This window comes from Chanos chanos, chromosome 12, assembly GCF_902362185.1.
Source record: "Chanos chanos chromosome 12, fChaCha1.1, whole genome shotgun sequence".
NCBI classification, from domain to species: domain Eukaryota; kingdom Metazoa; phylum Chordata; class Actinopteri; order Gonorynchiformes; family Chanidae; genus Chanos; species Chanos chanos.
In genome coordinates, this window is record NC_044506.1 from 24,669,855 (window position 1) to 24,692,566 (window position 22,712).

Genomic DNA, 22,712 nt, shown 5'->3' on the forward strand with positions numbered 1-22,712 from the left:
CATATAACTGAACGTTTATCTCCTTGAATTTCCCCAACTTTTCCAGTAAGGCAGGGGGTCAGTTCTGTGCTTTTTGAAAGATCCATAAGGTCCTCGGTGTTGTGTGTTAGCTTGCTATTAGCGCTAACATTAGCTACGTCCGTGTTGGTATCGCTAGGTGATTCAGAGTCCGGCTTCTGCACCTTTTTAGGCACATTTGCCATCTTAATCTGGCTGGAAGTATCGTTTACATAAACTGGGAGACGGTAATAAAATGAAAGGCTTTGCTTAAATTGTGAAATTAAAAGTGGGCTCACAGAGAGGCTCCCATATGCGCCCTATCTCTTGCAGCGCATGCCGAAGTCCCCACGGTATTTTTTTAAGATTCTGGCGGTTTCACGGCATATATATATACATACATACATACATACATACATACATATATATATATATATATATATATATATATATATATATATATATATATATATATATATATACAGAGCCATTGAGAGAGAGAGTTGCGACTCTGATTGATCTCGCCATCACGCGATCACGTGGTTCATGTACGCCTTCAATAGTTCCAAACAAACCATGCGCTGTCAAGTTCTCTATAGGCGCTTTCGCACCGGAGGAACTTTTCCATAGTTCTTAGAACTGTTGGAGAAAGTACCCCCTTTTTTGCGTGTTCGCACCGCAGGAACTTAGAATGACTATAGTTCTTAGAACGCCGTTTTGAGGGGCCTTTTTAGCTCTTACTTCAGGGTAGGTACTTTCGCAGCGCAATAGGAACCTTGTGACGTATGTGTACAGCCATTGGTCCAGACGCAGGCATAGATGATTGCAACCACCATTTTTAAAGATCTGTGCAAAATATAAAGTCTTAGAATGTATTACATTTAGTTTTTGATATTCATGTCTAAAATGTCTTAAACTGTCTGGAATTGTAGGAGGGGAAACATTGTTTTATGTTTTATTTTACCAGTATTTTATATCCCCCAACAATGACCATTTTTGCAACGTCCAATGATTATTTGTACATTGAAGAGGTAGCGTACACTCCGCTTCAGTAGGTGCTTGTGTGTCCACTTTTGTGGCTGTGATCCGCATTTTAACCTAAAATAAGAATGTGTTTATCCAGCTTACGATTTGAGGGCTGCGGCCGAGAAAAAGAAAAAGAAAAAACATGATGCTGTGAGCAAGCGTCAGGCACAAGCGCTATGCTAGCACCCGAAAAGTACTGCCCATCGAGTCGCTCACTGCTACTGCGGTGGTAAATGCATAAATGCAGGGGCACATATTTTTTTCCATTGGGCTGGGTCTATTGCCATACAGTTTTATTTTCATCAGTGAGAAGGCAATTATATGTTATCTAATGTGCACTCAATATTCTGTCATTCAAATTCAATAAAACTCATTAATTGTGTATACTGTAGTCTAGTGTGTCGAAAAATGGTATTTTTTCCCTTTGGAGGTATTTAAAAGGTCTTAAAAGTCATTACATCAGGCTAAGGTTACGGATAGAGTCCAAGAATATCAGAGCTGCAAGGAAGGAAAAGGTCAATTGACCATGGGTATCTTGGAAGCAAGAGCCAGAGCGGAAAGGCAACGAAGACCATATCTCCTCCAGCACCTACGGCTATGACAACCAAGCCACTACCAAGCACCCTGCTCTTCGCCATGGACGCACTTGCTCTGTCTATTCCCTGCTCATCTGCAGCTTCCGCTTCAAGCTATGAAGGGTCAGGGAGCCTAGTTGCTCAAACAGCCTCATCATCGCTCCACCAGCCTAAATAACCACCAGCCAGCCTGGTCATCGCTCCACCAGCCTAAATAACCACCAGCCAGCCTGGTCATCGCTCCACCAGCCTAAATAACCACCAGCCAGACTGGCCATTGCTCCACCAGCCTAAATAACCACCAGCCAGCCTGGTCATCGCTCCACCAGCCTAAATAACCACCAGCCAGACTGGCCATTGCTCTGCCGGCCTCGCCAACACTTGTGTTTTGTAGCTTTTATTAATAAGTGATTGTATGTTATTTTTATAACTTTCCCATGTTTATTTAATTGTTTTCTATCTTTGATCATTAACTCTGTTAATAAAAAAATATTTTATGGATGGAACCACATCTCCGCTCTCATAGTATAATGAACCTGGGTGCCTTTTTGAGCTATCCATACTGGACAAAGTAAATATCAGAGTAAATAAGCCCTACTTATTCACAAAGATTGCACCCCGAGTGAACAAAACACAATGACCACTTATGTCAGGGTAGCCTCTCCCACCGTGTGTGATGTTCACCACAAATTAATTGGCAAACAACAAATAGGCTATGTCCATAAAATGTATTTCATCAAGAACACATTCTCGTTTTTCCTCAATTTGTCTACAACTAATGAGCTAACTAGCTAATATAAGGTTAGCCAAATTACATTAGCCACATTAATTTCAATCAGGTGTACTAACATGGTAGTGAAATGGAAACGTTAGCCTCGATAGCTGGCTAAGCTACCTTCGGTCATAACTATTAATTAAGATACACATTAACAGTTTATGCAGAGCACGTACAAAAAAACAATATTTACTATATTAATGAAAGATAATGCATTAAATGTTTAAAAAATTCTGCTATTTTATCAGCTTACCGCTGGAAGCGCTTGGCAAGCAATGAAAGTGCATGTGGTTCTATGCCGTGATTGTCAATGTTTGGAACTATTCACTGTCCCCATGACCCGGAAATTGGCCAGAATTGCGTCTGCCATTTTTTACAATGGTCTCCTATGGGAGTATCGCAACTCTCTCTCTCAACAGCTCTGTGTGTATATATATATATATATATATATATACATATATATATATATATATATATATATATATAGATAGATAGATAGATAGATAGATACATATTTATGACTGGGCCTTTATGTAGGTTTGTAATGGCTTATTCTACTGTAAGGAGTACACAGAATATAAAACATTTTAGTTTCATCATGTACATAATAAAGGCTTTTATTCAACGATGTCACCACTGAGCGACTCTGCTGCTGCTACTACTGCCCTGACTTGCCTAAAATAATACATGTGGGATTACTATTTGGCAAGCAACAGGTCACTGTTGCGCTTTTTATCTGACGGTTTATAACAGCTTATTAATGATTTATAATGTGTTCACAACCTAATTAATAATCTAAATATAAACCATTCACAAACCCTTTATAAGGGTAGCCGTATTGTAAGGTGGTACCATTATATCTTTGTTTGTGATAAGTGTATAATAATTAGCTCTCTCACGGAGAATATTACAGAATTAGAGGTGTGCATCCAGACTTTAGAGAGGGTTAGCCAGAGCAAGAGCAGCTTAGTTTCTGTAGGGGAAAGTCTGGGTGCCTCCGGCAGAATTAGCAATCCCCCGACTCCGACATCAGAGTCCTGATAGTGGGGTGAAAAGCTAATGTTAAGGCCATGCCCACGGGAGCAACACTCATCTTCGCTTCACGTGTCTAACAGCTTTGCCCTCCTCAGTGAAACACCCACTGAGAAACCTGAAAGAGCTCTGGTTATAGGAGATGAAATTAGCACGGGAAATTAGCCAGACATTTAAGTTAAGTTAATCAGAAATTAGCCAGACTTTTTATGGGCACCAGCAGCTTTAGTTAGATGTATACCGGGAGCCAGAGCGCTGGACATGTGGAGGTAATCTTAAGGTCTTAAGCAAGCATAGGTTTTCAAAGACAGTTAGTCATGTAGGAGCTAATAATATACGCCTTTGTCAGTCAGAGGTTACTGAAAGTAACATTATAGAGGTGTGTAAATTAGCAAAGACGATGTCTGAGGCAGTATATGCTCTGGCCCCATCCTCATGTGATGTGTGGCGATGTGGTTTACAGCAGACTATGGGCGCTGAACTGCTGGATATCCCATAATGTTGGCTTTATAGGTAATTAAGTTAAGTTTCAGTGATTGCACACTGTGAACAGTGAATTTGTCCTCTGCATGTAACCCATCCAACACACAACAGACGCAGGAGCAGTGGGCAGCATTCCTCTGCGCCCGGGGAGCATCCTAACAGCCATGGATGTTGGGCCTGGGAATTGAACCGGCAACCCTCTGGTCACAAGCCTGGTTCTCTAACCTTTAGACCACGGCTGCACCTATTGGAGTAGCTTTGAGGGCAAGGCTGGCCTGTTAGATCAGGACGGTATCCATCCCACTCGGGAAGGTGCTGCTCTCATCTGGTGCAGCAAAGCCCATAGTCTCAGAACAGGCATAGTTACTGACAATAGTCTCTGACAATCCAGTGCCAAAGCCAGGGAGCAGACAAACAGACTAAATGGACTGTCTGCTAGCTGCACAGAGTAGTCACTGAGGTTACAATATATTTAGACTCTATATGAAAATGTAGAAATACTCAAAGACTTCGTTTTAGTAATCTAATTAATAGAAAATGAAGCTAGCACCCATAATCTAAAGATAGGACTGTTAAATCTCTCACATCTAGAGCACTTATTAGGGGCGAAGCAGTGAAGCTGCAGGGACCTATTGGAATTGTTATAGGCAAGTGTACTGGCAAGTTTCAGTGTTTTTACATAAAGTGACAGTTTCTTCTAAACAGTGGCTCTGCTTGTTAAAAAGATGTTTCTCGCTGAGATAAGCATTTCTGTGCAATAGTTCACTCCAAATGCACCTCTTACAGGCCAAATACGGTTTCTTTCACACAAACATTGCTTCTCCAGCTCAAATGCATGTTTTCTCAGAATGTACTGGCAAGTTTCAATGTTTTTACCTAAAGCGAAAGTTTTACAGATAAAACATGTTATTCCTCGCATAGACACTGCAAACCACACAAAAACACTTTTTCTGACTGATTGACATTTCCCACTTAGTCCTTGCAGTTTCCCAACTTTTCCTCTACAATAACACTTTTTCTACTAATGAGTGGCTCAACTTGTTAAAAAGACCTTTCTCACTGAGATAAGCGTTGCAGTGCAGGGGTTCACTCTAAATGCATCAGATCAATTAAGCTTTCATTCACACAAACATTGCAGATGACACAAAAAGTGGTTCTCCAGCTCAAGTACATGTTTTCTCAGCGTGCACTGTTAAGTTTCAATGTTTTTCACAAAGACACTGCAAACCACACTGATTGACATTCACCACTTAGTTCTTACAGTTTCCCAACTTTTCTCCTACAATAACACTTTTTCTACTAAAGAGCAGTGGCGAACCGTGCCAATCTCAGCTGTGCCTTCTGGCCCCCTCCCCTCGTACACACACGCGAAAACACACAGTCACCTTGTGTAATCTGATTTAAGATACATTGCCAAGATTGTTTCCAGTAGTTGGTTAAGCACACTTTCCACTGTCCACTACACACAGGCTATTGGTGCATTTACACAGGTAGTTCGCTACTTCGCTAGACACTCCACATGACAACGAAAATGATGTACATAGACAAATGGCTGCCACACAACCACACCTTTGTAACAATTACCAATGCAAAGAAAGACCAAGGCTGTGTCCGAAATGGCATACTAGTGTCCACTGTGTACTGCACACTGCCTACTGCATACTGGCCCAGTATACACTGTGTACTGCACACTACTCCACACGCTAGTATACAGTATGGTACGCAATTATGAGAACTTTCCTGTAGTGTACTACATGTTTGCTATTGGTTGGGCTATCTGTTCTGTTAAAATCGAACAAAACATGACTACAAATAGCTATCAAAAGTAGCCCTATAAGAAAGCATATGAAGACTTATTACACCAAACTATGCAACTGATAGATTTATATTTGAAACTGCTGCACTGTCCGCCATGTTTTTTTAATTTTTTGACAGTTGGAAATCGCCGCGTTGCTTCATGGGATGCAGTACCCAACGATGTGAGCTCTGGTTGTATGCTGCAAATTTTTGCCAGAGTAGTACATCATCTGGGTAACTGTCGCGTACTGCAAAATTTTTATTTTCATGTACTGCATACTACTTACTACTTTTACGTCAAGATCAGTATGCGAGCAGTATGTAGTATGCCATTTTGGACACAGCCCAAGTCAAGACTCACAAATTAAATGCACAACAACCAGTGCTTAACAAATTCAGGACAGTCAGCAATCATTCAACAAGTGTGTGGAAACAAAGTGCAACCAGCGCAACGAGAAGCAACCCTGTAGCAAAACCAGCAATAAAAATTCAGTTTCACTCACCGATGACGTTCATTTGGAGACGAAATCCATCCTCCAGGCCTTTTGGATGAATTTTTCGATAACCCGATCATAAAGCTGATCACTGGCTTTCAGATCCAAGAGAACTTGCTTGCTGAGCATGAACTGCATGTCAAATGACTTATTGTGTAAAATGTTGAAGAGCACATCTGCATGTGAAAATATTTCGCCGTCATAGCACTGGGCTACAAGTTTGTCCGTGCATCCACATTCCTCCACAGACCCAAGGACCAGGGCTGCCACGTCCTGGGCCCTTTTGCTACCTGTCACATCCTCAAATTTGATGAACCTCTCTTTTACGCCGCTGCCTGTTACAAAAGGAAAAACAAGTGATAGCTGTGCAGTATTGCTGACATCTGATGTTTCATCCAGCATTGCAGCCACAAAGGGTGCTTTCCTTATTTCTTCTTTGATGGTCTCACCAGTCACATCGGTGACAGCACTTATCAAGTCGTTCTGTATTTAACTTCAGGTTCCAGTAAACACTTTGGAAGCGGACAGGTGGAGCACTTGTCCACTGAGTCAAATACAGAACGACATGATAAGTGCTGTTGCCGATGTGATTGGTGAGACCATCAAAGAGGAAATAAGGAAAGCACCCTTTGTGGCTGTAATGCTGGAAGCCCAGTGCTATGACGGCGAAATATTTTCACATGCAGATGTGCTCTTCGACATTTTACACAATAAGTCATTTGACATGCAGTTTTGTATGGCCAGGCTGGAGGAGTTTTGCGTTTTCACTGAGGGGCAAAGGGAACGTTTTGATCAAATATATGACGGGACTGTGCAGAACAGCGGCGTGCCAGCTGGACGGAGATTCACGCTCAGCAAGCAAGTTCTCTTGGATCTGAAAGCCAGTGATCAGCTTTATGATCGGGTTATCGAAAAATTCCTCCAAAAGGCCTGGAGGATGGATTTCGTCTCCAAATGAACGTCATCGGTGAGTGAAACTGATTTTTTATTGCTGTTTTTGCTACAGGGTTGCTTCTCGTTGCGCTGGTTGCACTTTGTTTCCACACACTTGTTGAATGATTGCTGACTGTCCTGAATTTGTTAAGTACTGGTTGTTGTGCATTTAATTTGTGAGTCTTGACTTGGTCTTGCTTTGCATTGGTAATTGTTATAAAGATGTGGTTGTGTGGCAGCCATTTGTCCATGTACATCATTTTCGTTGTCGAGTGGAGTAATTGCTGTGACTCGCATGTGGCGAACTACCTGTGTAAATGCACCAATAGCCTGTGTGTAGTGGACAGTGGAAAGTGTGCTTAACCAACTACTGGAAACAATCTTGGCAATGTATCTTAAATCAGATTACACAAGGTGGCTGCCTCCGTGACTGTGTGTTTTCGCGTGTGTGTACGAGGGGAGGAGGCCGGGAAGCCCAGTTGAGATTGGCACAGTTCGCCACTGCTCTTTAGTAGAAAAAGTGTTATTGTAGGAGAAAAGTTGGGAAAGTGCAAGAACTAAGTGGGAAGTGTTGTAAATCAGTCAGAAAGGGCGTTTTTGTGTGATTTGCAGTGTCTGTGTGATGACAAACGTCTTTAAACTGTAAACCTTTCACTTTGGTTCAAAACAGCGAAACTTGCCTGCACATGCTGAGAAAACATGCACTTGAGCTGGAGAAGCACGTTTTGTGTCATGTGCAACGTGTGTGTGAAAGAAAGCTTATTTGGCCTGTAAGAGATGCATTTCGAGTGAAGCATTGCACAGAAGCGCGTAACTCAGCGGGAACGGTCCTTTTAAGCAGCAGAAACATTCTTTAGCAGAAGAAGTGTCAGTGTAAGAGAAAAGTTGGGAAAGTGCAAGAACTAAGTGGGAAATGTTGTAAATCAGTCAGAAAGGGTGTTTTTGTTTGATTTGCAGTGTCAAATTGTCTTTTAACTGTAAACCTTTCGCTTTAGGTAAGAAGAGTAAAACTTGACTTTCCTTAATGAGAGAACATGCACTTGAGCTGGAGAAGCACGTTTTGTGTCATGTGCAACGTGTGTGTGAAAGAAAGCTTATTTGGCCTGTAAGAGATGCATTTCGAGTGAAGCATTGCACAGAAGCGCGTAACTCAGCCAGAAAGGTCCTTTTAAGCAGCAGAAACATTCTTTAGCAGAACAAGTGTCAGGTGTAAGAGAAAAGTTGGGAAAGTGCAAGAAGGAAGTGGGAAATGTTGTAAATCAGTCAGAAAAGGTGTTTTTGTATGATTTGCAGTGTCTGTGTGATGACAAACATCTTTTAACTGTAAACCTTTCACTTTGGTTAAAAACAGCGAAACTTGCCTCCACATGCTGAGAAAACATACACTTGAGCTGGAGAAGCACGTTTTGTGTCATGTGCAACGTGTGTGTGAAAGAAAGCTTATTTGGCCCTGTCAAGAGATGCATTTCGAGTGAAGCATTGCACAGAAGCGCGTAACTCAGCGAGAAAGGTCCTTTTAAGCAGCAGAAACATTCGTTAGCAGAAGAAGTGTCAGTGTAAGAGAAAAGTTGGGAAAGTGCAAGAAGGAAGTGGGAAATGTTGTAAATCAGTCAGAAAAGGTGTTTTTGTGTGATTTGCAGTGTCTGTGTGAAAACAAACGTCTTTTAACTGTAAACCTTTCGCTTGAAGTAAAAAGAGTGGAAGCTGCCTGTACTTGCTGAGAAAACATGTACTTGAGCTGGAGAAGCACGTTTTGTGTCATGTGCAACGTGTGTGTGAAAGAAAGCTTATTTGGCCTGTAAGAGATGCATTTCCGAGTGAAGCATTGCACAGAAGCGCGTAACTCAGCGAGAAAGGTCCTTTTAAGCAGCAGAAACACTCTTTAGCAGAACAAGTGTCAGTGTAAGAGAAAAGTTGGGAAAGTGCAAGAACTAAGTGGGAAATGTTGTAAATCAGTCAGAAAGGGTGTTTTTGTTTGATTTGCAGTGTCAAATTGTCTTTTAACTGTAAACCTTTCATTTAAAGTAAAAAGAGTGAAACTTGCCTTCACATGCTGAGAAAACATGCACTTGAGCTGGAGAAGCACGTTTTGTGTCATGTGCAACGTGTGTGTGAAAGAAAGCTTATTTGGCCTGTAAGAGATGCATTTCGAGTGAAGCATTGCACAGAAGCGCGTAACTCAGCGAGAAAGGTCCTTTTAAGCAGCAGAAACATTCTTTAGCAGAACAAGTGTCAGTGTAAGAGAAAAGTTGGGAAAGTGCAAGAACTAAGTGGGAAATGTTGTAAATCAGTCAGAAAGGGTGTTTTTGTTTGATTTGCAGTGTCAAATTGTCTTTTAACTGTAAACCTTTCGCTTTAGGTAAGAAGAGTAAAACTTGACTTTCCTTAATGAGAGAACATGCACTTGAGGTGGAGAAGCACGTTTTGTGTCATGTGCAACGTGTGTGTGAAAGAAAGCTTATTTGGCCTGTAAGAGATGCATTTCGAGTGAAGCATTGCACAGAAGCGTGTAACTCAGCCAGAAAGGTCCTTTTAAGCAGCAGAAACATTCTTTAGCAGAACAAGTGTCAGTGTAAGAGAAAAGTTGGGAAAGTGCAAGAAGGAAGTGGGAAATGTTGTAAATCAGTCAGAAAAGGTGTTTTTGTGTGATTTGCAGTGTCTGTGTGATGACAAACGTCTTTTAACTGTAAACCTTTCGCTTGAAGTAAAAAGAGTGGAACCTGCCTGTACTTGCTGAGAAAACATGTACTTGAGCTGGAGAAGCACGTTTTGTGTCATGTGCAACGTGTGTGTGAAAGAAAGCTTATTTGGCCTGTAAGAGATGCATTTCGAGTGAAGCATTGCACAGAAGCGCGTAACTCAGCGAGAACGGTCCTTTTAAGCAGCAGAAACATTCTTTAGCAGAACAAGTGTCAGTGTAAGAGAAAAGTTGGGAAAGTGCAAGAAGGAAGTGGGAAATGTTGTAAATCAGTCAGAAAGGGGCTTTTGTTTGATTTGCAGTGTCAAATTGTCTTTTAACTGTAAACCTTTCGCTTTAGGTAAGAAGAGTAAAACTTGACTTTCCTTAATGAGAGAACATGCACTTGAGCTGGAGAAGCACGTTTTGTGTCATGTGCAACGTGTGTGTGAAAGAAAGCTTATTTGGCCTGTAAGAGATGCATTTCGAGTGAAGCATTGCACAGAAGCGCGTAACTCAGCGAGAAAGGTCCTTTTAAGCAGCAGAAACATTCTTTAGCAGAACAAGTGTCAGTGTAAGAGAAAAGTTGGGAAAGTGCAAGAAGGAAGTGGGAAATGTTGTAAATCAGTCAGAAAGGGGTTTTGTTTGATTTGCAGTGTCAAATTGTCTTTTAACTGTAAACCTTTCGCTTTAGGTAAGAAGAGTAAAACTTGACTTTCCTTAATGAGAGAACATGCACTTGAGCTGGAGAAGCACGTTTTGTGTCATGTGCAACGTGTGTGTGAAAGAAAGCTTATTTGGCCTGTAAGAGATGCATTTCGAGTGAAGCATTGCACAGAAGCGTGTAACTCAGCGAGAAAGGTCCTTTTAAGCAGCAGAAACATTCTTTAGCAGAACAAGTGTCAGGTGTAAGAGAAAAGTTGGGAAAGTGCAAGAAGGAAGTGGGAAATGTTGTAAATCAGTCAGAAAAGGTGTTTTTGTGTGATTTGCAGTGTCTGTGTGATGACAAACGTCTTTTAACTGTAAACTTTTCACTTGAAGTAAAAAGAGTGGAACCTGCCTGTACTTGCTGAGAAAACATGTACTTGAGGTGGAGAAGCACGTTTTGTGTCATGTGCAACGTGTGTGTGAAAGAAAGCTTATTTGGCCTGTAAGAGATGCATTTCGAGTGAAGCATTGCACAGAAGCGCGTAACTCAGCGAGAAAGGTCCTTTTAAGCAGCAGAAACACTCTTTAGCAGAACAAGTGTCAGTGTAAGAGAAAAGTTGGGAAAGTGCAAGAACTAAGTGGGAAATGTTGTAAATCAGTCAGAAAGGGGGTTTTGTTTGATTTGCAGTGTCAAATTGTCTTTTAACTGTAAACCTTTCGCTTTAGGTAAGAAGAGTAAAACTTGACTTTCCTTAATGAGAGAACATGCACTTGAGCTGGAGAAGCACGTTTTGTGTCATGTGCAACGTGTGTGTGAAAGAAAGCTTATTTGGCCTGTAAGAGATGCATTTCGAGTGAAGCATTGCACAGAAGCGCATAACTCAGCGAGAAAGGTCCTTTTAAGCAGCAGAAACACTCTTTAGCAGAATAAGTGTCAGTGTAAGAGAAAAGTTGGGAAAGTGCAAGAACTAAGTGGGAAATGTTGTAAATCAGTCAGAAAGGGTGTTTTTGTTGGATTTGCAGTGTCAAATTGTCTTTTAACTGTAAACCTTTCATTTAAAGTAAAAAGAGTGAAACTTGCCTTCACATGCTGAGAAAACATGCACTTGAGGTGGAGAAGCACGTTTTGTGTCATGTGCAACGTGTGTGTGAAAGAAAGCTTATTTGGCCTGTAAGAGATGCATTTCGAGTGAAGCATTGCACAGAAGCGCGTAACTCAGCGAGAAAGGTCCTTTTAAGCAGCAGAAACATTCTTTAGCAGAACAAGTGTCAGTGTAAGAGAAAAGTTGGGAAAGTGCAAGAAGGAAGTGGGAAATGTTGTAAATCAGTCAGAAAGGGGCTTTTGTTTGATTTGCAGTGTCAAATTGTCTTTTAACTGTAAACCTTTCGCTTTAGGTAAGAAGAGTAAAACTTGACTTTCCTTAATGAGAGAACATGCACTTGAGCTGGAGAAGCACGTTTTGTGTCATGTGCAACGTGTGTGTGAAAGAAAGCTTATTTGGCCTGTAAGAGATGCATTTCGAGTGAAGCATTGCACAGAAGCGCATAACTCAGCGAGAAAGGTCCTTTTAAGCAGCAGAAACACTCTTTAGCAGAACAAGTGTCAGTGTAAGAGAAAAGTTGGGAAAGTGCAAGAACTAAGTGGGAAATGTTGTAAATCAGTCAGAAAGGGGGTTTTGTTTGATTTGCAGTGTCAAATTGTCTTTTAACTGTAAACCTTTCATTTAAAGTAAAAAGAGTGAAACTTGCCTTCACATGCTGAGAAAACATGCACTTGAGCTGGAGAAGCACGTTTTGTGTCATGTGCAACGTGTGTGTGAAAGAAAGCTTATTTGGCCTGTAAGAGATGCATTTCGAGTGAAGCATTGCACAGAAGCGCGTAACTCAGCGAGAAAGGTCCCTGTAAGCAGCAGAAACATTCTTTAGCAGAACAAGTGTCAGTGTAAGAGAAAAGTTGGGAAAGTGCAAGAAGGAAGTGGGAAATGTTGTAAATCAGTCAGAAAGGGGGTTTTGTTTGATTTGCAGTGTCAAATTGTCTTTTAAATGTAAACCTTTCGCTTTAGGTAAGAAGAGTAAAACTTGACTTCCTTAATGAGAGAACATGCACTTGAGCTGGAGAAGCACGTTTTGTGTCATGTGCAACGTGTGTGTGAAAGAAAGCTTATTTGGCCTGTAAGAGATGCATTTCGAGTGAAGCATTGCACAGAAGCGTGTAACTCAGCCAGAAAGGTCCTTTTAAGCAGCAGAAACATTCTTTAGCAGAACAAGTGTCAGGTGTAAGAGAAAAGTTGGGAAAGTGCAAGAAGGAAGTGGGAAATGTTGTAAATCAGTCAGAAAAGGTGTTTTTGTGTGATTTGCAGTGTCTGTGTGATGACAAACGTCTTTTAACTGTAAACTTTTCACTTGAAGTAAAAAGAGTGGAACCTGCCTGTACTTGCTGAGAAAACATGTACTTGAGCTAGAGAAGCACGTTTTGTGTCATGTGCAACGTGTGTGTGAAAGAAAGCTTATTTGGCCTGTAAGAGATGCATTTCGAGTGAAGCATTGCACAGAAGCGCGTAACTCAGCGAGAAAGGTCCTTTTAAGCAGCAGAAACACTCTTTAGCAGAACAAGTGTCAGTGTAAGAGAAAAGTTGGGAAAGTGCAAGAAGGAAGTGGGAAATGTTGTAAATCAGTCAGAAAGGGGGTTTTGTTTGATTTGCAGTGTCAAATTGTCTTTTAACTGTAAACCTTTCATTTAAAGTAAAAAGAGTGAAACTTGCCTTCACATGCTGAGAAAACATGCACTTGAGGTGGAGAAGCACGTTTTGTGTCATGTGCAACGTGTGTGTGAAAGAAAGCTTATTTGGCCTGTAAGAGATGCATTTCGAGTGAAGCATTGCACAGAAGCGCGTAACTCAGCGAGAAAGGTCCTGTAAGCAGCAGAAACATTCTTTAGCAGAACAAGTGTCAGTGTAAGAGAAAAGTTGGGAAAGTGCAAGAACTAAGTGGGAAATGTTGTAAATCAGTCAGAAAGGGTGTTTTTGTTGATTTGCAGTGTCAAATTGTCTTTTAACTGTAAACCTTTCACTTTGGTTAAAAAGAGTGAAACTTGCCTTCACATGCTGAGAAAACATGCACTTGAGGTGGAGAAGCACGTTTTGTGTCATGTGCAACGTGTGTGTGAAAGAAAGCTTATTTGGCCTGTAAGAGATGCATTTCGAGTGAAGCATTGCACAGAAGCGTGTAACTCAGCCAGAAAGGTCCTTTTAAGCAGCAGAAACATTCTTTAGCAGAACAAGTGTCAGGTGTAAGAGAAAAGTTGGGAAAGTGCAAGAAGGAAGTGGGAAATGTTGTAAATCAGTCAGAAAAGGTGTTTTTGTGTGATTTGCAGTGTCTGTGTGATGACAAACGTCTTTTAACTGTAAACCTTTCACTTGAAGTAAAAAGAGTGAAACCTGCCTGTACTTGCTGAGAAAACATGTACTTGAGGTGGAGAAGCACGTTTTGTGTCATGTGCAACGTGTGTGTGAAAGAAAGCTTATTTGGCCTGTAAGAGATGCATTTCGAGTGAAGCATTGCACAGAAGCGCGTAACTCAGCGAGAAAGGTCCTTTTAAGCAGCAGAAACACTCTTTAGCAGAACAAGTGTCAGTGTAAGAGAAAAGTTGGGAAAGTGCAAGAACTAAGTGGGAAATGTTGTAAATCAGTCAGAAAGGGGGTTTTGTTTGATTTGCAGTGTCAAATTGTCTTTTAACTGTAAACCTTTCATTTAAAGTAAAAAGAGTGAAACTTGCCTTCACATGCTGAGAAAACATGCACTTGAGGTGGAGAAGCACGTTTTGTGTCATGTGCAACGTGTGTGTGAAAGAAAGCTTATTTGGCCTGTAAGAGATGCATTTCGAGTGAAGCATTGCACAGAAGCGCGTAACTCAGCGAGAAAGGTCCTTTAAGCAGCAGAAACATTCTTTAGCAGAACAAGTGTCAGTGTAAGAGAAAAGTTGGGAAAGTGCAAGAACTAAGTGGGAAATGTTGTAAATCAGTCAGAAAGGGTGTTTTGTTTGATTTGCAGTGTCAAATTGTCTTTTAACTGTAAACCTTTCATTTAAAGTAAAAAGAGTGAAACTTGCCTTCACATGCTGAGAAAACATGCACTTGAGCTGGAGAAGCACGTTTTGTGTCATGTGCAACGTGTGTGTGAAAGAAAGCTTATTTGGCCTGTAAGAGATGCATTTCGAGTGAAGCATTGCACAGAAGCGCGTAACTCAGCGAGAAAGGTCCTTTTAAGCAGCAGAAACACTCTTTAGCAGAACAAGTGTCAGTGTAAGAGAAAAGTTGGGAAAGTGCAAGAACTAAGTGGGAAATGTTGTAAATCAGTCAGAAAGGGGGTTTTGTTTGATTTGCAGTGTCAAATTGTCTTTTAACTGTAAACCTTTCATTTAAAGTAAAAAGAGTGAAACTTGCCTTCACATGCTGAGAAAACATGCACTTGAGGCTGGAGAAGCACGTTTTGTGTCATGTGCAACGTGTGTGTGAAAGAAAGCTTATTTGGCCTGTAAGAGATGCATTTCGAGTGAAGCATTGCACAGAAGCGCGTAACTCAGCGAGAAAGGTCCCTTGTAAGCAGCAGAAACATTCTTTAGCAGAACAAGTGTCAGTGTAAGAGAAAAGTTGGGAAAGTGCAAGAAGGAAGTGGGAAATGTTGTAAATCAGTCAGAAAGGGGGTTTTGTTTGATTTGCAGTGTCAAATTGTCTTTTAACTGTAAACCTTTCGCTTTAGGTAAGAAGAGTAAAACTTGACTTTCCTTAATGAGAGAACATGCACTTGAGCTGGAGAAGCACGTTTTGTGTCATGTGCAACGTGTGTGTGAAAGAAAGCTTATTTGGCCTGTAAGAGATGCATTTCGAGTGAAGCATTGCACAGAAGCGTGTAACTCAGCCAGAAAGGTCCTTTTAAGCAGCAGAAACATTCTTTAGCAGAACAAGTGTCAGGTGTAAGAGAAAAGTTGGGAAAGTGCAAGAAGGAAGTGGGAAATGTTGTAAATCAGTCAGAAAAGGTGTTTTTGTGTGATTTGCAGTGTCTGTGTGATGACAAACGTCTTTTAACTGTAAACTTTTCACTTGAAGTAAAAAGAGTGGAACCTGCCTGTACTTGCTGAGAAAACATGTACTTGAGCTAGAGAAGCACGTTTTGTGTCATGTGCAACGTGTGTGTGAAAGAAAGCTTATTTGGCCTGTAAGAGATGCATTTCGAGTGAAGCATTGCACAGAAGCGCGTAACTCAGCGAGAAAGGTCCTGTTAAGCAGCAGAAACACTCTTTAGCAGAACAAGTGTCAGTGTAAGAGAAAAGTTGGGAAAGTGCAAGAAGTAAGTGGGAAATGTTGTAAATCAGTCAGAAAGGGGGTTTTGTTTGATTTGCAGTGTCAAATTGTCTTTTAACTGTAAACCTTTCATTTAAAGTAAAAAGAGTGAAACTTGCCTTCACATGCTGAGAAAACATGCACTTGAGGTGGAGAAGCACGTTTTGTGTCATGTGCAACGTGTGTGTGAAAGAAAGCTTATTTGGCCTGTAAGAGATGCATTTCGAGTGAAGCATTGCACAGAAGCGCGTAACTCAGCGAGAAAGGTCCCTGTAAGCAGCAGAAACATTCTTTAGCAGAACAAGTGTCAGTGTAAGAGAAAAGTTGGGAAAGTGCAAGAACTAAGTGGGAAATGTTGTAAATCAGTCAGAAAGGGGGTTTTGTTTGATTTGCAGTGTCAAATTGTCTTTTAACTGTAAACCTTTCGCTTTAGGTAAGAAGAGTAAAACTTGACTTTCCTTAATGAGAAAACATGCGCTTGAGCTGGAGAAGCACGTTTTGTGTCATGTGCAACGTGTGTGTGAAAGAAAGCTTATTTGGCCTGTAAGAGATGCATTTCGAGTGAAGCATTGCACAGAAGCGTGTAACTCAGCCGAGAAAGGTCCTTTTAAGCAGCAGAAACATTCTTTAGCAGAACAAGTGTCAGTGTAAGAGAAAAGTTGGGAAAGTGCAAGAAGGAAGTGGGAAATGTTGTAAATCAGTCAGAAAGGGTGTTTTGTTTGATTTGCAGTGTCAATGTGATGACAACGTCTTTAACTGTAAACCTTTCGCTTTAAGTAAAAAGAGTGAAACTTGCCTGTACTTGCTGAGAAAACATGCACTTGAGCTGGAGAAGCACGTTTTGTGTCATGTGCAACGTGTGTGTGAAAGAAAGCTTATTTGGCCTGTAAGAGATGCATTTCGAGTGAAGCATTGCACAGAAGCGCGTAACTCAGCGAGAAAGGTCCTTTTAAGCAGCAGAAACACTCTTTAGCAGAACAAGTGTCAGTGTAAGAGAAAAGTTGGGAAAGTGCAAGAACTAAGTGGGAAATGTTGTAAATCAGTCAGAAAGGGGGTTTTGTTTGATTTGCAGTGTCAAATTGTCTTTTAACTGTAAACCTTTCATTTAAAGTAAAAAGAGTGAAACTTGCCTTCACATGCTGAGAAAACATGCACTTGAGGTGGAGAAGCACGTTTTGTGTCATGTGCAACGTGTGTGAAAGAAAGCTTATTTGGCCTGTAAGAGATGCATTTCGAGTGAAGCATTGCACAGAAGCGCGTAACTCAGCGAGAAAGGTTCCTGTAAGCAGCAGAAACATTCTTTAGCAGAACAAGTGTCAGTGTAAGAGAAAAGTTGGGAAAGTGCAAGAACTAAGTGGGAAATGTTGTAAATCAGTCAGAAAGGGTGTTTTTGTTGGATTTGCAGTGTCAAATTGTCTTTTAACTGTAAACCTTTCATTTAAAGTAAAAAGAGTGAAACTTGCCTTCACATGCTGAGAAAACATGCACTTGAGCTGGAGAAGCACGTTTTGTGTCATGTGCAACGTGTGTGTGAAAGAAAGCTTATTTGGCCTGTAAGAGATGCATTTCGAGTGAAGCATTGCACAGAAGCGCGTAACTCAGCGAGAAAGGTCCTTTTAAGCAGCAGAAACATTCTTTAGCAGAACAAGTGTCAGTGTAAGAGAAAAGTTGGGAAAGTGCAAGAAGGAAGTGGGAAATGTTGTAAATCAGTCAGAAAGGGGGTTTTGTTTGATTTGCAGTGTCAAATTGTCTTTTAACTGTAAACCTTTCATTTAAAGTAAAAAGAGTGAAACTTGCCTTCACATGCTGAGAAAACATGCACTTGAGGTGGAGAAGCACGTTTTGTGTCATGTGCAACGTGTGTGTGAAAGAAAGCTTATTTGGCCTGTAAGAGATGCATTTCGAGTGAAGCATTGCACAGAAGCGCGTAACTCAGCGAGAAAGGTCCCTGTAAGCAGCAGAAACATTCTTTAGCAGAACAAGTGTCAGTGTAAGAGAAAAGTTGGGAAAGTGCAAGAAGGAAGTGGGAAATGTTGTAAATCAGTCAGAAAGGGGGTTTTGTTTGATTTGCAGTGTCAAATTGTCTTTTAACTGTAAACCTTTCATTTAAAGTAAAAAGAGTGAAACTTGCCTTCACATGCTGAGAAAACATGCACTTGAGGCTGGAGAAGCACGTTTTGTGTCATGTGCAACGTGTGTGTGAAAGAAAGCTTATTTGGCCTGTAAGAGATGCATTTCGAGTGAAGCATTGCACAGAAGCGCGTAACTCAGCGAGAAAGGTCCCTTTAAGCAGCAGAAACATTCTTTAGCAGAACAAGTGTCAGTGTAAGAGAAAAGTTGGGAAAGTGCAAGAAGGAAGTGGGAAATGTTGTAAATCAGTCAGAAAGGGGGTTTTGTTTGATTTGCAGTGTCAAATTGTCTTTTAACTGTAAACCTTTCGCTTTAGGTAAGAAGAGTAAAACTTGACTTTCCTTAATGAGAGAACATGCACTTGAGCTGGAGAAGCACGTTTTGTGTCATGTGCAACGTGTGTGTGAAAGAAAGCTTATTTGGCCTGTAAGAGATGCATTTCGAGTGAAGCATTGCACAGAAGCGCGTAACTCAGCCAGAAAGGTCCTTTTAAGCAGCAGAAACATTCTTTAGCAGAACAAGTGTCAGGTGTAAGAGAAAAGTTGGGAAAGTGCAAGAAGGAAGTGGGAAATGTTGTAAATCAGTCAGAAAAGGTGTTTTTGTGTGATTTGCAGTGTCTGTGTGATGACAAACGTCTTTTAACTGTAAACTTTTCACTTGAAGTAAAAAGAGTGGAACCTGCCTGTACTTGCTGAGAAAACATGTACTTGAGCTAGAGAAGCACGTTTTGTGTCATGTGCAACGTGTGTGTGAAAGAAAGCTTATTTGGCCTGTAAGAGATGCATTTCGAGTGAAGCATTGCACAGAAGCGCGTAACTCAGCGAGAAAGGTCCTTTTAAGCAGCAGAAACACTCTTTAGCAGAACAAGTGTCAGTGTAAGAGAAAAGTTGGGAAAGTGCAAGAACTAAGTGGGAAATGTTGTAAATCAGTCAGAAAGGGGGTTTTGTTTGATTTGCAGTGTCAAATTGTCTTTTAACTGTAAACATTTCATTTAAAGTAAAAAGAGTGAAACTTGCCTTCACATGCTGAGAAAACATGCACTTGAGGTGGAGAAGCACGTTTTGTGTCATGTGCAACGTGTGTGTGAAAGAAAGCTTATTTGGCCTGTAAGAGATGCATTTCGAGTGAAGCATTGCACAGAAGCGCGTAACTCAGCGAGAAAGGTCCTTGTAAGCAGCAGAAACATTCTTTAGCAGAACAAGTGTCAGTGTAAGAGAAAAGTTGGGAAAGTGCAAGAACTAAGTGGGAAATGTTGTAAATCAGTCAGAAAGGGGTTTTTGTTTGATTTGCAGTGTCAAATTGTCTTTTAACTGTAAACCTTTCGCTTTAGGTAAGAAGAGTAAAACTTGACTTTCCTTAATGAGAGAACATGCACTTGAGCTGGAGAAGCACGTTTTGTGTCATGTGCAACGTGTGTGTGAAAGAAAGCTTATTTGGCCTGTAAGAGATGCATTTCGAGTGAAGCATTGCACAGAAGCGCGTAACTCAGCGAGAAAGGTCCTTTTAAGCAGCAGAAACATTCTTTAGCAGAACAAGTGTCAGTGTAAGAGAAAAGTTGGGAAAGTGCAAGAAGGAAGTGGGAAATGTTGTAAATCAGTCAGAAAGGGGTTTTGTTTGATTTGCAGTGTCAAATTGTCTTTTAACTGTAAACCTTTCACTTTGGTTAAAAACAGCGAAACTTGCCTTCACATGCTGAGAAAACATGCACTTGAGGTGGAGAAGCACGTTTTGTGTCATGTGCAACGTGTGTGTGAAAGAAAGCTTATTTGGCCTGTAAGAGATGCATTTCGAGTGAAGCATTGCACAGAAGCGCGTAACTCAGCGAGAAAGGTCCTTTTAAGCAGCAGAAACATTCTTTAGCAGAACAAGTGTCAGTGTAAGAGAAAAGTTGGGAAAGTGCAAGAAGGAAGTGGGAAATGTTGTAAATCAGTCAGAAAGGGGGTTTTGTTTGATTTGCAGTGTCAAATTGTCTTTTAACTGTAAACCTTTCATTTAAAGTAAAAAGAGTGAAACTTGCCTTCACATGCTGAGAAAACATGCACTTGAGGTGGAGAAGCACGTTTTGTGTCATGTGCAACGTGTGTGTGAAAGAAAGCTTATTTGGCCTGTAAGAGATGCATTTCGAGTGAAGCATTGCACAGAAGCGCGTAACTCAGCGAGAAAGGTCCTTTTAAGCAGCAGAAACATTCTTTAGCAGAACAAGTGTCAGTGTAAGAGAAAAGTTGGGAAAGTGCAAGAACTAAGTGGGAAATGTTGTAAATCAGTCAGAAAGGGGGTTTTGTTTGATTTGCAGTGTCAAATTGTCTTTTAACTGTAAACCTTTCATTTAAAGTAAAAAGAGTGAAACTTGCCTTCACATGCTGAGAAAACATGCACTTGAGCTGGAGAAGCACGTTTTGTGTCATGTGCAACGTGTGTGTGAAAGAAAGCTTATTTGGCCTGTAAGAGATGCATTTCGAGTGAAGCATTGCACAGAAGCGCGTAACTCAGCGAGAAAGGTCCTTTTAAGCAGCAGAAACATTCTTTAGCAGAACAAGTGTCAGTGTAAGAGAAAAGTTGGGAAAGTGCAAGAAGGAAGTGGGAAATGTTGTAAATCAGTCAGAAAAGGTGTTTTTGTGTGATTTGCAGTGTCTGTGTGATGACAAACGTCTTTTAACTGTAAACTTTTCACTTGAAGTAAAAAGAGTGAAACCTGCCTGTACTTGCTGAGAAAACATGTACTTGAGCTGGAGAAGCACGTTTTGTGTCATGTGCAACGTGTGTGTGAAAGAAAGCTTATTTGGCCTGTAAGAGATGCATTTCGAGTGAAGCATTGCACAGAAGCGCGTAACTCAGCGAGAAAGGTCCTTTTAAGCAGCAGAAACATTCTTTAGCAGAACAAGTGTCAGTGTAAGAGAAAAGTTGGGAAAGTGCAAGAACTAAGTGGGAAATGTTGTAAATCAGTCAGAAAGGGGGTTTTGTTTGATTTGCAGTGTCAAATTGTCTTTTAACTGTAAACCTTTCATTTAAAGTAAAAAGAGTGAAACTTGCCTTCACATGCTGAGAAAACATGCACTTGAGGTGGAGAAGCACGTTTTGTGTCATGTGCAACGTGTGTGTGAAAGAAAGCTTATTTGGCCTGTAAGAGATGCATTTCGAGTGAAGCATTGCACAGAAGCGCGTAACTCAGCGAGAAAGGTCCTTGTAAGCAGCAGAAACATTCTTTAGCAGAACAAGTGTCAGTGTAAGAGAAAAGTTGGGAAAGTGCAAGAACTAAGTGGGAAATGTTGTAAATCAGTCAGAAAGGGTGTTTTTGTTGGATTTGCAGTGTCAAATTGTCTTTTAACTGTAAACCTTTCATTTAAAGTAAAAAGAGTGAAACTTGCCTTCACATGCTGAGAAAACATGCACTTGAGCTGGAGAAGCACGTTTTGTGTCATGTGCAACGTGTGTGTGAAAGAAAGCTTATTTGGCCTGTAAGAGATGCATTTCGAGTGAAGCATTGCACAGAAGCGCGTAACTCAGCGAGAAAGGTCCTTGTAAGCAGCAGAAACATTCTTTAGCAGAACAAGTGTCAGTGTAAGAGAAAAGTTGGGAAAGTGCAAGAAGGAAGTGGGAAATGTTGTAAATCAGTCAGAAAGGGGGTTTTGTTTGATTTGCAGTGTCAAATTGTCTTTTAACTGTAAACCTTTCATTTAAAGTAAAAAGAGTGAAACTTGCCTTCACATGCTGAGAAAACATGCACTTGAGGTGGAGAAGCACGTTTTGTGTCATGTGCAACGTGTGTGTGAAAGAAAGCTTATTTGGCCTGTAAGAGATGCATTTCGAGTGAAGCATTGCACAGAAGCGCGTAACTCAGCGAGAAAGGTCCTTTAAGCAGCAGAAACATTCTTTAGCAGAACAAGTGTCAGTGTAAGAGAAAAGTTGGGAAAGTGCAAGAAGGAAGTGGGAAATGTTGTAAATCAGTCAGAAAGGGGGTTTTGTTTGATTTGCAGTGTCAAATTGTCTTTTAACTGTAAACCTTTCATTTAAAGTAAAAAGAGTGAAACTTGCCTTCACATGCAGAGAAAACATGCACTTGAGCTGGAGAAGCACGTTTTGTGTCATGTGCAACGTGTGTGTGAAAGAAAGCTTATTTGGCCTGTAAGAGATGCATTTCGAGTGAAGCATTGCACAGAAGCGCGTAACTCAGCGAGAAAGGTCCTTTTAAGCAGCAGAAACATTCTTTAGCAGAACAAGTGTCAGTGTAAGAGAAAAGTTGGGAAAGTGCAAGAAGGAAGTGGGAAATGTTGTAAATCAGTCAGAAAGGGGGTTTTGTTTGATTTGCAGTGTCAAATTGTCTTTTAACTGTAAACCTTTCGCTTTAGGTAAGAAGAGTAAAACTTGACTTTCCTTAATGAGAGAACATGCACTTGAGCTGGAGAAGCACGTTTTGTGTCATGTGCAACGTGTGTGTGAAAGAAAGCTTATTTGGCCTGTAAGAGATGCATTTCGAGTGAAGCATTGCACAGAAGCGTGTAACTCAGCCAGAAAGGTCCTTTTAAGCAGCAGAAACATTCTTTAGCAGAACAAGTGTCAGTGTAAGAGAAAAGTTGGGAAAGTGCAAGAAGGAAGTGGGAAATGTTGTAAATCAGTCAGAAAAGGTGTTTTTGTGTGATTTGCAGTGTCTGTGTGATGACAAACGTCTTTTAACTGTAAACTTTTCACTTGAAGTAAAAAGAGTGGAACCTGCCTGTACTTGCTGAGAAAACATGTACTTGAGGTGGAGAAGCACGTTTTGTGTCATGTGCAACGTGTGTGTGAAAGAAAGCTTATTTGGCCTGTAAG